This window comes from Lontra canadensis, unplaced genomic scaffold, assembly GCF_010015895.1.
Source record: "Lontra canadensis isolate GAN:19392208 unplaced genomic scaffold, GSC_riverotter_1.0 scaffold84, whole genome shotgun sequence".
NCBI classification, from domain to species: domain Eukaryota; kingdom Metazoa; phylum Chordata; class Mammalia; order Carnivora; family Mustelidae; genus Lontra; species Lontra canadensis.
This window is the reverse complement of record NW_022631078.1, coordinates 5823194-5837432: the sequence shown is the minus strand read 5'-3', so window position 1 is coordinate 5837432 and position 14239 is coordinate 5823194. Positions and strand designations below refer to the sequence as shown.

At 50.8% G+C, this 14239-nt stretch overlaps 1 protein-coding gene across 4 annotated transcripts in view; it reads right to left on the bottom strand.

The window, feature by feature from the left end:
• Positions 1-13759, bottom strand: part of PACSIN2 (protein kinase C and casein kinase substrate in neurons 2) — a 129943-nt gene extending 116184 nt beyond the window's left edge. For 3 of the 4 annotated variants that reach the window (XM_032882835.1, XM_032882838.1, XM_032882840.1), the window contains exon 1: positions 13645-13758. The gene's annotated coding sequence lies outside the window, so the exon portion shown is untranslated. Of the gene's footprint in view, positions 1-13644 lie in introns of all 4 variants that reach the window. The other variant, XM_032882839.1, reaches the window with a different exon arrangement.
• Positions 13760-14239: the final 480 nt, after the last annotated feature.

Here is a 14239-nt window from a genome sequence, read left to right as displayed (position 1 = left end):
GTGCCTGGTCTAGGACGATCCTCCGTGATGTGCACGGGCTGCAGAGAAACTCAACCCTGGCATGTAGTCATGTTTCCAAACAACTCTAAAGGGGCAGTCCTGTGTTTGGCATGAAGCTGTGGCAACCCCAAGAAGGAAGCAGAGCTATAAAGTTATTAAATGTAAATATTTAAAGAACTAGCAGCTGTTGATGCCAGGAGGATGGCAGCTTGCAAACTTCCAGTCAGAATAATGGTTCTGTTATGTCACAGCCTGAGTCAAGATCACAGATGCTACTCCATCCCACCCACTACAGAGGATACAAACTTGAAAAGCTACTCTGTCCATTGGCCAGTGCCTTTAAAGTTAAAATAAGAAAATAACTGTCTGATGTGGAAAATACCAGTGTGCATGTAAATCTCCTTTTTTAAAAAAAGATTTATTCATTTGAGACAGATACAGAGAGAGAGAGCATGAACAGGGGGAGAGGCAGAGGGAGAGGAGAAGCAGACTCCCCACTGAGCCAGAAGCCCAGATGCACAGCTCCATCCCAGGACCCAGAGATCATGACCTGCACCAATGGCAGAGGCTTAACCCTGTCAGGCCCCCAGGCGCCCCCGATCTCCTCCGAGCACTAAATGATGTGTGTCTCAAATGCCATTCAGGAGGGGACTGTTTGGGACCAAGGATGAGATTACGCAATTCTGCTAACAATAAAAATGTATATATTTGGTGACTTCAAGTGTCCACACTGTCCACCATGTAGGGGCCTGAAAGCAGTCTCCACTCTTGTTTCCATACCTGAGCAAGGCAATTTGATGGGACAGGCAAAGGTTACATTTCTGACCGCTAAGGGAACCAATCAGAGAAGGGAGGTGTCCAGGACAAAATGAGCACGCTTAGGTTTCTGTTGACATTTCTGATGATGCCCTTGGGCCTAGCTTGCTGAATTCTACAACCCCAAGCTGCTCACTGATCGAATGCACTCGCCTCCCCAGCCTAGCTCTGAGGCCTGCCACTTAACCTAAGCCCAGCTTCCCACCTGCAAAATAAAGCTATCATAAGGATAAGTGTAATCATGCACAGAGAAGTAGGGCAGTGCCACAAAATAAGCCTCCATAAATATTAAATTTTTAAACATCATTATGATAATGACAAAGTAAAAAAACAGTTCAGGTAAGGCAACAACCTGCACCTTGCTGAGCCCTGAATAAAGCTTGGGTCACAGGCTGCTAAGGAATCATGCCTCCTGGTCAGTTACCAAAGGGCCTGTCCTGAAATTAAGTAGCCCCCTGCCATGCCACGCACCGGGTAGGGCAGCTGAGCAGACATTTCTCGGGAAGGAAAACAGGAAGTGTGGAAAAGACCAAGCGAAGCTAAGCGCCTGTGCCTCTGGGGCTTGGTAGTCACCATCCAGCTTGGTTAAGAAGCTGCCAGGATGCCTGAGCCTGCCGGCCCCTGCCAGAGCCTTCACCACACACACAACCAAAGGTTTAGCCGGTTGCCTAGGCAACGGCCAACCTAGGCACACTTACGCATCTGTGGAAAGCGGGGCAAAGTACAATTCCCATACTTCGTGATACAAACACAGAAGGCCAAGCACAGAGTAAAGCATGAGTCTAAAATCTGGGTTTATTGACAGAATAAACGTGAGTGGGGAAGGGCAACGCCAAGCCGAGCCCCGCAGTGCCGGCAGCAAAACCCACTTGTGTCTGAGAGGCAACACTCTTGTCACGCTTCTGTGTTGTGATCATTTCCTCTTACTTCTACCTCAGTGTGTAGTAACGTCTTGCTTTGTTGTGGACGTCAGCCTTTCTTTGCTAGGATAAGAGGAACCGAGAATAGAGTTTTTGTTCCCCCAGGGGCCAGAGAACTAAAGGGAAGCAGGCCCTGCCCACCCCAGAGACAGAGGATGTGATGGAGACCCAGCAGGAGTCCGAGGGACAAGGCACTGAGGCCCAGCACTGCTTCCACCTGAGCCCCTCCTCATCCCTCATAAAACATGTTTTCTTCTGCAGACCCTGGAAAAGGAGCCACCAGGAAAACAGGACTCCGCTCAGTCTCAGGGTGGATCCGGAAGGGACAGTAGAAGACGAAGAAGCCAGCCAGGCCACGGTGAAGGGACACTGTGAAGCGCAGGGCAGGACACAGCAACTTCTCAACAGAAAAAACAAACAAAAAAACAAGGAGGGTAAGTACCAACATTAAAAACCTCCCAGAATGTTCTCTGAGATGATGGTCTCTAACAACTAACAGCGCCAGGAGCATCTGTGAGAGCAGCCTCTAGAAGATACACAAGGTAAAATCTGCAGGGTCACTCGACCCCTGGGCTGTCCCACCATACCGATGACCCTGGCAGCAACAACATGGCACAATGTCCTTCCCAATACGCACACTGTAAATGAGGAAAAGAGGAGAACAAGTTCAAAGAGATGCTGTGGTTCTGAGTATCAGGACCACTGGGTTGACGAAGAAATGCAACCACAAACATTTACAGCCTTGGGAATGTTGAATGTGAGCTTGGGTGATTATAAACACAGTGGAAAGGCTTTTTCAAAGACTATTTCTCGCTTATGAAAAGAAAGCATCTAAGTAAAATGATATCCAGAAACCTAGAAAGGAAATGTGACTCATTTGAGAAAACCTCACTAAAGTTTCTTATCTCACAGATACTTGGAAGTTCTAGAGGCCAAGGCATGTTAACAAGAAAGAGTCCCTCAATACTTTCACCCATAAATATCAGAAAAATAAACCCACGAGCAACAGAGGAGGCATTCAAAACACTCTAAGATGCTCATATCCTTTAATCCAGGATTTCTATTTCTGAGAATTTATTCCCAGGAACTAATCTAATCACACAAATGAAAAAAAGGAAAATAAAACTGTAAACTACAAATTCATCTACAACAGCAAAAAAAAATAAAAGTTGGAAATTACCTAAAATGGCCAGCAATAGGGGAATGGTTTAATCTCATACATCCACAGGATTATGCAATCATTAAAGGTCTTGTTAAAGGCAACAGTAAAAACCCAGAAAATATCTTATAAAATATTTAAGTGGATCTGAACAATACAATTCTAACAGCGAAACAGTGAAAAAGAAGCAGGCACGTGTGGTCAACACCGGCTTCAGAGCCACTGTTCTACTGACAGCCTGAACAACCTCGGACTAGGCACACAATCTCACTGCCTGCAGTGTCCCTGCACTCCAGCTAGTAACCTCAGAGGTAGACAGAGGCAATGCACCTCCTGCCTCTTCTGAAGTCTGGAACAAAGCAGGCTGCTAGTGGGTGGCAGCTACTCCTTCTAAGGTACATTAAAAACCTCTCTACACATGTGGAAGGTAAAACAAAAAAGAGTTCTTTATTTTTTTAAGATTTTATTTATTTGACAGAGAGAGAGTGCACAAGTAGGCAAAGAGACAGGCAGGGGGTGAGGGGGAGGGGGTGGAGGGGAGGGGAGGGGGCGCGGGAAGCAGGCTTCCTGCTGAGCAGAGAGCCTGACAGGGCGCTCGATCCCAGGACCCTGAGATCATGACCTGAGCCAAAGGCAGAGGCTTAACCCACTGAGCCACCCAGGTGCCCCAAGAGCCTTTATTCAGAAAATTCTATGCTGCACCTTCAATATTTAAAAGAACTTAAAAAAAAAAAAAGACAAAAATTAAGAACTAAAAGACGAGAATGGGAGGAAAAACCTTGACAATTATCACAAGCATAAAACCATCTGCTCTAATTTACCTCAACAACTGATCTTTAGTTGATACCACAATGTCAACAAAATGTGAAGATCTTTCACAATTTTACATAGTGCAAAACGAATGCTCTACAGAAACATAATTTCTTCTCTTTGAACTCGCTGCTTTTGAACAGCTTGTGACACCTTTCAAAATACAGCTAGTGGAAGGTGAGGAAAGGGCACAACTAAGCGGGGAGCTCTGGCATCCCCAGGCATGCTGTTCCCCCTGCTGCCAGTCGGGAGCAGGACAGGCACCGCAGAGACGATGGACAGGTGGATGACAGCCACCGCCCTGGTCACACACCTAACAGCTGGGCTGTGGAGAAGCCTCTCCCTTTTCTGCCCTTATCTCCCCGCTGTGTAAATTGCTGCAAACTTTCAGGTTATCTTAATCAAGTTAGTGGCAGGCATAGATCCTATCTTAAAAGACCACAGAACTTTCCTCTTTTCTGTTTCTGAGGGGTGGGGAGGGAAGATTAACGTTTAAGGTTTATTTTCATATGAGGGTGAGTGACTCAGAATCCATTTATTCAAGGCAGCAAGATAAGTGGCAAGAGCGTGGGCTTCGGGTGCCTGGCTGGCTCAGCTGGTAGAGCATGCACCACTTGATCTCAGGGTCGTGAGTTCAAGCCCCAGGTTGGGCATAGAGTTTACTTTAAAAAAAAAAAAAAGAATGTGGCTTCAGAGTCCAGTGGAAGGCCGCCTCTCGAGCTTCTCAGTGGAAGGTCATCTCATGATGCCCCTATAAAGGTCATTTATCTCTCAGAACTTTCACTTACTTATGTGTAAAATGGAGTTAACACTATCTTGCTCCAAGAATGAAATGAGCAGGAATGTAAAGCTTCTTATATGATCCCTCAGAAACCCTAGAACCCAGGGGCTTGACCCAGATGGTGACCCCCAGCCCTGACCGACCCCCACTGTCGCAGGCCTCCTCACTGGCACCTGCCCAGACTCAGCTGATGATGCATTCGCTGGTGAGGACGTCACAGGTGCTGCCTTATTTAAAACACTGTCACGACCAAGCTAAACAGCCTCCAGCAACCGGTCAGCTACAAAACCCACTAATAACGGCCTCGGAGGTCCGTGCGGGGAGCACAGCCTGCTCTGTGGTTCCTCTGAAGACCACAACTCACACACTTGGCACACTCAGTTGGCGACAACATAATTGAGTACAATGGAACACATAGTTTAAAATATGAACATGTTGGGCGCATGGGTGGCTCAGTGGTTAAGAATCTGCCTTTGGCTTGGGCCTTGATCCCAGAGTCCTGGGATCGAGCCCCACACTGGGCTCCCTGCTCGGCGGGAGGCCTGCTTCTCCCTCTCCCACTCCCCCTGTTTGTGTTCCCTCTCTCTGTGTGTCTCTCTGTCAAATAAATAAATAAACTTAAAATATATATATGAAAATGTTCACAAACCATGGTCTGGGCATCACTTACAAATTTCATTCAATTGAATAGGAAACTTCAAAACAGCAGGTGCAGTTTATTCTGTGTGTTAAAGACTGCGGGCCCCGTACCTGGGCTCCCTGGAAGCCCAAATTAGGGTGGAGGCCCTTGTGGGGTCCTGGCCGGCTGGTCTCAGGCAAAACCACCAATCCTCCAGTCCCTCCTCTTCTCCTTCTCTGAGCAAGAAAGAGGGGAGCCAACCAAAAGGGCTGGAAACAAAATGCAAGCTGTGGGAAAGTTCTGGTGAACTGCAAATGCCTACACAACCAAGCCATTTTTATATACATTTATTTCCGTTCTCAAATCAGGTTATTACTTACATACTATTTCTAAAAGTAAAAGGGTAATGGCGCAGTCTGGGACACGAGGAGAAACTTTCCACAGTTCTGCAGCCTTAACTACCATCGCTGTCTGCATTCAGCTGTCTCGCGCATGTGACCAGTGCACACGACCTGACAACTCGCCTTCTCGAATCCTGACATTTCTCACCACCTCGGCGTGAGCCATCACCACCCTCATGCGCCTCTAGTCACAGCAGCAGCCCGTCATCCCAGGCTCAGGATTTCTCCAACCTAGAACATTCAACTTGGCCACAGAATCGCCAACCCAGAAGGAGCAAGGCTTCAGCGAGGCTGGGGTGCCCTCATGACCCAGAGGCGATAGGATCAGCCTAGGCCCTCAACCCAACAGAAAGGGCAGACGCAGAGAGGTGGCAAGAAGGCCTGCCAAGTGCCAGGATGGGAGGGAGGGGACTCCATGCAGGGCCGGTGTCCTTGCCCACATCAACAACCCCGGCATCACACTTATGACCCTGAGTCACCAAAGCAAGGTCCAAATAGACTACCTACACTTGGGCTGGAGGAAAAGAACACACAGTCGGAGGGTGTTCAATAGAACTGGATAACAGAACATCAAATTAAGCACTTGAATGGTACACTTTGCTTAATTAGCAAGTTCACTTAAGTAGACATTGTACCCTGAGCAATACTCAAGTTACTGAGCCGGCACCATGGACCCAGCACAGGCGCTGACCTCTCAGGGTCCAGTACCCCACACCGCCCTCCCTTAGCTGGAGGACGAGGAGGCTGTCAACATCCCAGTTCTGAAGATGCTGAAGCACGTGGCCAAGGAAGGCCACGCTGTTACCTAGTGGTGGAGGCGAACTCCAGCCGGGGCTGTGGGACTCTGAAACCATGTCACCTCCTACACCTTACTGCAATATGACCTTCCTTCTGGCAGTGAAAGTTACCTCCTGACTGCATGGATCTGTGACCAAAAACCACACGGGAAGGGCAGCAGAACCCAGGAACCACCGCGTTACCAAGGGAAAACGCAAACGCAGGCGAAGACACTTTGGCAAAAGCGCTGCCCGTCCCGCTCTGGGAGCCCTTCCAATTGCACAGCGCAGCCACTGCTTCCTGAAAACTTCGATGGCAATCTCCGAGCCTCCAGGGACACTGGCGGCCTCCAGGGACACTGACGGTTGTTAAAATGCTACCGGGCTCACCCCGCGCCATCTGCATCCCTGACCTCTCAAGTGATGTTTCCTCTGTGCAGAGACACAGACGCTTGCTATGCCTGCCCTGAAACAGCTCCCCATCGAACTCCGAACCAGGCATGTGAGGCAGGTCACCAACCTGAAGCCCGCACCCAGCCTCTCCTCCTTCCACCTGAAGTGGCCCATCTCACACCAAGCCACTCGCACCCCCACATTCTTCACAGCTCTGCACCTCTGCCTGCCATTCTCCTTCCAGGCATCGCCAGCTCCAGAGACACCCGCCTGAAGGTCAGCTCTCTGCAGAGTCCCAGGGCAGTCAGACCCTCCCACTTCTGTCCCCTCCCTCCACTTCGTACACGTGCCCATCTGCTACTGTCGCGATGAAATGGGATGGCTTCCAGGTCCACCTCCTGACTGAGCTGCCACTACAGAGCGCAAGAGTCGCCTTCATCTTGGGATCCCAGAGCTGTGGGCAGGGCCAGGTGCACTGAGCACACAGCAGCCAGGATGCCACCCCTCCTTGGGCCCACCTTGCCCACATCCCCAAACACTCTCAGCCCCAGGAGGGAAAATAAAATAAAAAACAGGCACGTCGACACGGCAGCCGGATGGAGTTCCCAAGTGACAGCTCTGCCACTCTATCAATATTTAAATCACAGACAGGTGGCCCCTGGAAGAGAAGGGCCAACCTATGGATGCAAGTCTCCCGGTCAGAGTGAGGGCTTATAAAGACCAGCAGAGCTAATGAAGGAGGCATTACGGCAGGTCACATGTTTAACCAGACACTGTCCCTGCAAGGTGGCTGCAGCCTGGTGCTTACCCTTCGTCATGGGCCTTGCCCTCCAACAGCATCATTTCCTGACCAGCTTTTACTTTTGGTAACTTCCAAATGCTCAGAATTCACTTCTGCCTTCAGCCTCCACCAATTCCTCTCTCTGGGGAGCACTGCATTTAAGGAAGCTGACACGTGGCATCGGGCTTTCTGTTCAGTATCAGGGAGACCGTGTGTGTCTGCCTCGTTCTTGTGGGTATCCTAAAGAAATGCATCATGAAACAAACACATCACCTGTTTCCATGTCTGGACAATGAATAACATAACAGGAAGACAGGACCACACAGAGACTCATACCACACTGGAGTGATACCTACTGTATACCATCCTATACTTCCAAATCTGAGTATTCAAATCATCTTTACCATGAAGATTCTTTTCATGAGTAATAAACCATCTAACATCTGTGAGTCTTTAAAATTCCGTGTTCTTTTGGATACATAAGCTCTTTACATAACTGAGACTCTGTGCTGTTAATAGACTGAAAAAAACAATCAGTCCCTACCATATTCAGAATCTGCCCAGAAGGCCACCAGCAGCCGCTGCTGGTAGTCCTGATCATTGCCACCGTCCGCACCCGACTCTCAAGCCCACCAGCCGCTCACAGGCTGGAAGCGAGTCTCATCTGTAAGTACATATTTGGATGGAACGAGTCAAACATTTGGTTTTCACTTAACATTTATTTCACAAGTGTTTCAACTGCTAAGCAACTGAGAAGCAATCATTTCAATACGTACTTTAATCAATAAACGTTAAACAAGTCTGCTCAAAACACCGAAGTCCTACAAATGTGTCCCTCTGAGAAAAATATGGCAAGAAAAAATAACAAAAACAAAACAAGTGTCCTTTTGACAGTCAGGCAGAAAGGTGTTCAGTGATCCAAATTCACACCAAGAAACAGCCCTTTCAGCAGATGAGCAAAGAGTTTCCTGTAAATGACACATTCTGGGATATTCACACAGCCAAACAAAACTCGTAATGACAACCACCAAGGAAGCAAAACCTAATGGAAAAACCCCAAGCCGGCAACCAGGTGTCCCAGTTCTGGTCCCACTACAAGCCTCTCCCTGGGTGATCCTACCACAGTGGCAGCCAGTCCTGTACCCCTTTCTTCATCACAAGAAGGAATATCCATCACCACCCACGCCACTCAGAAATGTTTTAAGGACAAAAAAGACGAGAGATGAAAATGCTTTGGAATATGTCCTCTATAAACACAAGTTACATTATTATTAGCTCAAAGATGACCGAGAAAATAGGATTATAGAATATCATCAGTGAGAGGAGCTTAGAGATGGGGTGATCCCAGAGTCCTAAATCCGGCCCTGGCTTCTGAAACTGCATGCTTTCTGGGAATGAGGCCACAATTTTTATCAGATTCTCAAAAGGTTAAGAACCTCTCGGCACCTCATCCTACAAATATAAAAACTGAGACCCGGGGCACCTGGGTGCCTCAGTGCGGGCTGTCTGCTCAGCAGGGAGCCTGCTTCCCCGCTCTCTCTCTGCCTGCCTCTCTGCCTGCCTGTCATCTTTCTCTCTGTCAAATAAATAAATAAAGTCTTTAAAACAAACAAACTGAGACCCTAAGATATGTGACTGTTCTAGGCCTCACGGTAAGTGAGAGGAAGGCTGGCCCAGGGCTCCTCCTCTCCAACCATGCTCCTCCCACCCCAACATACCACATTTCTAGGGAGGACAAAAGTCACACAAATCTCAAACAGCCACAGAGTGTGTTACACAAGCCGTGGCACGTGTGGTTGCTAAAATCATAGCAAAGTTTCTAGGGGCGCCTGGGTGGCTCAGTGGGTTAAAGCCTCTGCCTTCGGCTCGGGTCATGATCCCAGGGTCCTGGGATCGAGCCCCCGCATCCGTCTCTCTGCTCAGCAGGGAGCCTGCTTCCTCCTCTCTCTCTGCCTGCTTCTCTGCCTACTTGTGATCTCCGTCTGTCAAATAAATAAATGAAATCTTTAAAAAAAAAAAAAGTAAATAAAGTAATAGCAAAGTTTCTATCCTCAGTCTTCTCAAGGCTTTCTGCTGAGGTCTTTGGCTTTTCCTTCATTTCTGTAACCCCCTCTCTACCTAGTTTGGTGCCTGCAGCCAGGAAACACTCCTATAATTTTCTGATATGGAAATTTTTTTAAAGAAATTAAATACACATTAATGTATGTCAAATATTTCTCAATTTAAAAATAAAGATGGGGGGCACCTGGGCGGCTCAGTTGGTTAAGTATCTGCCTTAGGCTCGGGTCATGATTTGGGGGTCCTGGAATCGAGCCCTGTGTGGGGCTCTCTGCTCAGTGCTCTCTGCTCTCCCTCTGCTGCTCCCCCTGCTTGTGTTCTCTCCATCTCTCTAGTAAATAAAATCTTTTAAAAAAATAAAAAAATTAAGACTTTGGGGCACCTGGCTGGCTCAGTCAGTAGAGCATGTGACTCTTAATCTTGGGGTTGTGAGCTTCAGCCCCACACTGGGGGTGTAGACATTACTTAAAAACAAACTCTTGGGGCACCTGGGTGACTCAGTTGTTAAGTGTCTGCCTTTGGCTCAGGTCATGGTCCCAGGGTCCTGGGATCAAGCCTGGCATCCAGCTCCCTGCTCGGCGGGAAGCCTGCTTCTCCTCCTCCCACTCCCCCTGCTTGTGTTCCCTCTCTTGCTGTCTCTCTCTGTCAAACAAATAAAATCTTAAAAAAATAATAATAAATAAAATAAAATCTTTAAGGAGCATCCGGGTGGCCCAGTCAGTTAAGCGTCCAATTCTTGACCTCAGCTTAGGTCTTGATCTCAGGGTTGTGAGTTTGAGCCCTGTGTGGGGCTCCACACTGGGTGTGATTACTTTAAAAAGAAAGAACGAGGGGTGCCTGGGAGGCTCAGTGGGTTAAAGCCTCTGTGTTCAGCTCAGGTCATGATCTCAATCCTGGGATCGAGCCCCGCATTGGGCTCTCTGCTCAGCAGGGAGCCTGCTTCCCCATCTCTCTCTGCCTGCCTCTCTGCCTACTTGTGATCTCTGTCAAATAAATAAAAACTTAAAAAAAAAAAAGAACAAAAGAATGAAAAAATAAATTAATTAATTAAGGGGTGCCTCAGTGGCTCAGTCAGTTGAGTGTCTGACTCTTGGTTTTGCCTCAGGTCATGATCTCGGGGTCCTGGGATAGAGCCCTGCATCAGGTTCAGTGCTCAGCACCAAGTCTGCTTGGGATTCTCTCTCTCTCCCTCTCTCTCTGCCCTGCCCTACCCTACACCCCCCCCAGCACCCCCACCCACACACGCACACTCTGCCTCTAAAATAAGCAAATAAATTTTTAAAAATAATTAAAAACAAAATGAAGATTTTATTCTAGGAAATAAAAAATGGATTACATGGTGCTATTTTACCAAACAAACATAAACGTGCAATCATGGGAACAAAAAGAAATCAATACATAAAGAAAGGAGACTGTTGTTGTTTTATGTGCTTTTAATCAAACTACCAACCCGTGTGGTCTTAGATGGCCAGTGTTCTTCTAACAGTTATCTTTGGAACTGCACGTATGCCAAGAATGTCGCATGGCACAGAATGCTTCTCAGTATACTTCGAGAATTCCTCTTTTAAGACTGTCTCCAGTCAGCAGACAGAACATAATCATCTGAATACTAAGTATCTGAAGGAATCCTACACAGCCATCCCAGAGACCAGCACTGGGACCCATCAGGAGTCGGGTTTCAGGCACTAAGATGCATTCAGGTATGTGAAGGATCACCGCCAGGGCCATAAAGAAAGGTCTCTACCTGTGGAATGCAAACTGACTTCATAACTGAGGCATGGCCGTGCTGTTCTCAGGTATGCCACTGCAGTTCCAAACAACCTAATTGGGGAAAAAACTGAGCCAGCACTATGGCTCACATGAATGTGGTCATTACCCCATAATCTACAGGGTGGCCTCCGCAAAGCGGCGGATGACAGATAAGGCAGGCAGGAGTCAGCTGCAAGGTTCAGGTGAGGGTGGCCAGAAAGCCCTTGGTAAATGCTACCTGATCTCTAAATACAAGGCACCATTACTATTATTAAGGAATCTGTGAAATCTTTTTGATATTCCGTAACATCCTGGAACCAGCTGATGACCCTGTCACAAGCAGGAAGCCTGAGCATCATGGCCTTAACTCGGTCTACAAGTTTCAAGGGAATTCAAGTGAAAGTCTACAACTTTCAAGTGAACAGGGAAGAAAATGAAAAGGTAAAGGACAAATGCCCCTCAGCTCCCAGCCCAGGAATGGTCTGGCTATCAGAGATCTGGATTAGGCATCCGGGACTAGGGAAAGACAACCTTATCTCCCAGCCTATGTCCGAAACCCAGACAAGGATTTTTACATATGCATACTTTTAGGTTATTTAAATATTATGACCTCTCATATATTTAAGACTGAGAGTAATAAAGTTCCAGTGCCCAAACAGCATGAGCTGTTTCCATTCGAATGAGTTCTTATTCTTCTCCGACAAAGTGAAGCAAGAGTGCAGACCTCATCACTCTTCTATCCCTCTGGGTTATGTTACTTTCCCAAGTAATAAATATATCAGCCTATATCAGCCAGTTTCTTTAAAGCTTGAAGACAACTGTCAAAAGAAAATCACACACCACAGAAAAGTTTTTGATGTGGCCTCGTATCTCAACTAGCACAACCTCACCCAGGAGATTGATTGCCGAGCTCCAGAATTAAGTTAAAACGCACACAGATGAGTTTCCCATGTGAATCAAGAGAAACCCAAGTTGCACTGGCTCCTGCTCAATGCCTCTATGCGGAGGCTGCAACCAGGCTTGCGAATCAAGTGGAGTAAGAACATTTGGGGCCAGAACGGGAGGGCTGGCATTCAACAGCCCCCACCTGGTTGGTTTCCTCGCCCTGGGCGCCAAACTGGCAATCCCAGGAGGATTGAAACAGAACTTCAGCATCCAGCTGCGGAGGGAGGAACTGCAGAGCGCGGAAGGAAGCTGTGAGCTCACTGCCAACAGCTCAGGTTTGGATCCCTTTAGCAAATCTCTTGATTTTCATCAGGACAGCCAGGGCGTGTTTGGTAAACAGTGTGATGAGTAGCCGTGGAGACTCTGGGCAGCCTACCCTTTCGCCACAAAAAAAACACAGGACAGCTGCGGCAGAGAAGGCTCCGGAATGATGACACACACCCCACCTTGAAGGCCGCCTTCCCCTGGGCACCCAGCTGGACAGCAGCATGCTCAGAGGCTAGAGCTGCGCGGGGCGGGGGGGCGGCAAGGAGGCAGCACAGCCTGCTCTCCCGACCAAGTCCATCCGAAAGGAAAATCGCCCTTCTCCGGTGGAGCCAAAAGCCCAACGGACCGGTGAGAACAGAGGACAGAAGTCGCTACTTCTCCAGCCCGGAACCTCCGATGACCCGGCAGGCTCGGAAACCCCAGAAGGGAGAAGGCGCTCACGGTTCCAAGAATCAGTGACTGTGGGAAACTCCGAGGGTGGAGCGGCCGAACAGCCCCAGCCTCTCCTGCCTGCGCCCCCTGCCCTAGGGGCTGCTCACAAGGCAGGCCTCGCCGCCCGCACCCCGGTGGAGCCAGGAGAGGCACGCGGAGGGTGGAAAGGAAGGGCGGTCGTCAAAGTGCCCCCGCAAGCTCGTCCGCGTCCGCGTCCCGCCTGCCCCCGCCACCCGTCGGACCCAGCCCTGCCCTCCACCTGGTGCTTACCAGCCACCCCGGGGCTCCGGCGCCGCTCCCGCAGTCGCCTTCGCCTCCCGCGTGTCCCGCAGCGAACCTCAGCGCCCCTCGGCTCCGCGGGCTCCCCGCAGCGCGCCCGCGGCTCCTCCCCGAGCCTCCCCGCAGCCGCCCACCTGCCCCTCGGCAGCGGCTCCCAACCCGCGGGCCCCGCCGCCGCACTCCGCTCGCCTGCGACCCCCGCCCGAGAACTCGCCCGCGGGCGCCCGCAGCCCCGCGCCAAGCCCGCCCCCGGCGGCTCCCCGCCCCCCCGCGGCCTTCGGCGCCCGCCGCGGCCCCCGAGCACGCCCCCTCCCACGGCGACAGGAAGTCCGCGCGCCGGCCGCGCGGCCGCAGAGGCTTCCCCCGGGCGCGGAGCGCGACCCCGGCGCGGCGGCCTGACAGGGCGCGGGCCCCGCCGCCCGCCCGCGGCGCCCCAACCGTCGCGGCGCGCCCCTCACCTCGGCCGCCGCTCTCCTCCCGGCTCGCCGCTCACCCCGCTCCGGCCGCGACGGCGTCTCCGGGTCCCGCTGCCGCCCTCGCTCCGGCCGCGCTCCACAGCCCTGCCCTGCCCCGCCGCGGCCGCAGCTGCCGCCAGCCACCAGGGCACCGCCCCCGCCGCGCCCGCTGTGCTCGTTCCATTGGCTGCTGGGCGCCGGGCCCCGCCCCACGGTCCCTCCGGCAGCCCCGATTGGGCCAGGGCCCCCAGGAGGCGGTCCGCCCCTGCCGCACCGAAGGACAGCCCCCGGGCGCCATTGGCGGCGACTCCCGTCCATCAAAGGGGGAGTGCCTACTTAAGCAAGAGCTAGGGTGAGGGGTCACCGTCCTGGGGTCGCTCCCGGGCTGTGCTTGGCGGAGTCGTTCACCGGTGTTAGAGTCCTCGGCTCTGCTGGAACCCAGGCGCGGGGAGCGCGGGAGGGCAGCGCCTCACCTGACTGGGAGTTCCGGAAGTTTCCTCCCCTGGGGCGCTCAGGGAAGCCAATGTCAACCGGGCTTCCTCAGATTCCCGCCACAAGTGCAGATCGCTCCTGAGCGGCTTAGTTTAAGCCGGGCAGA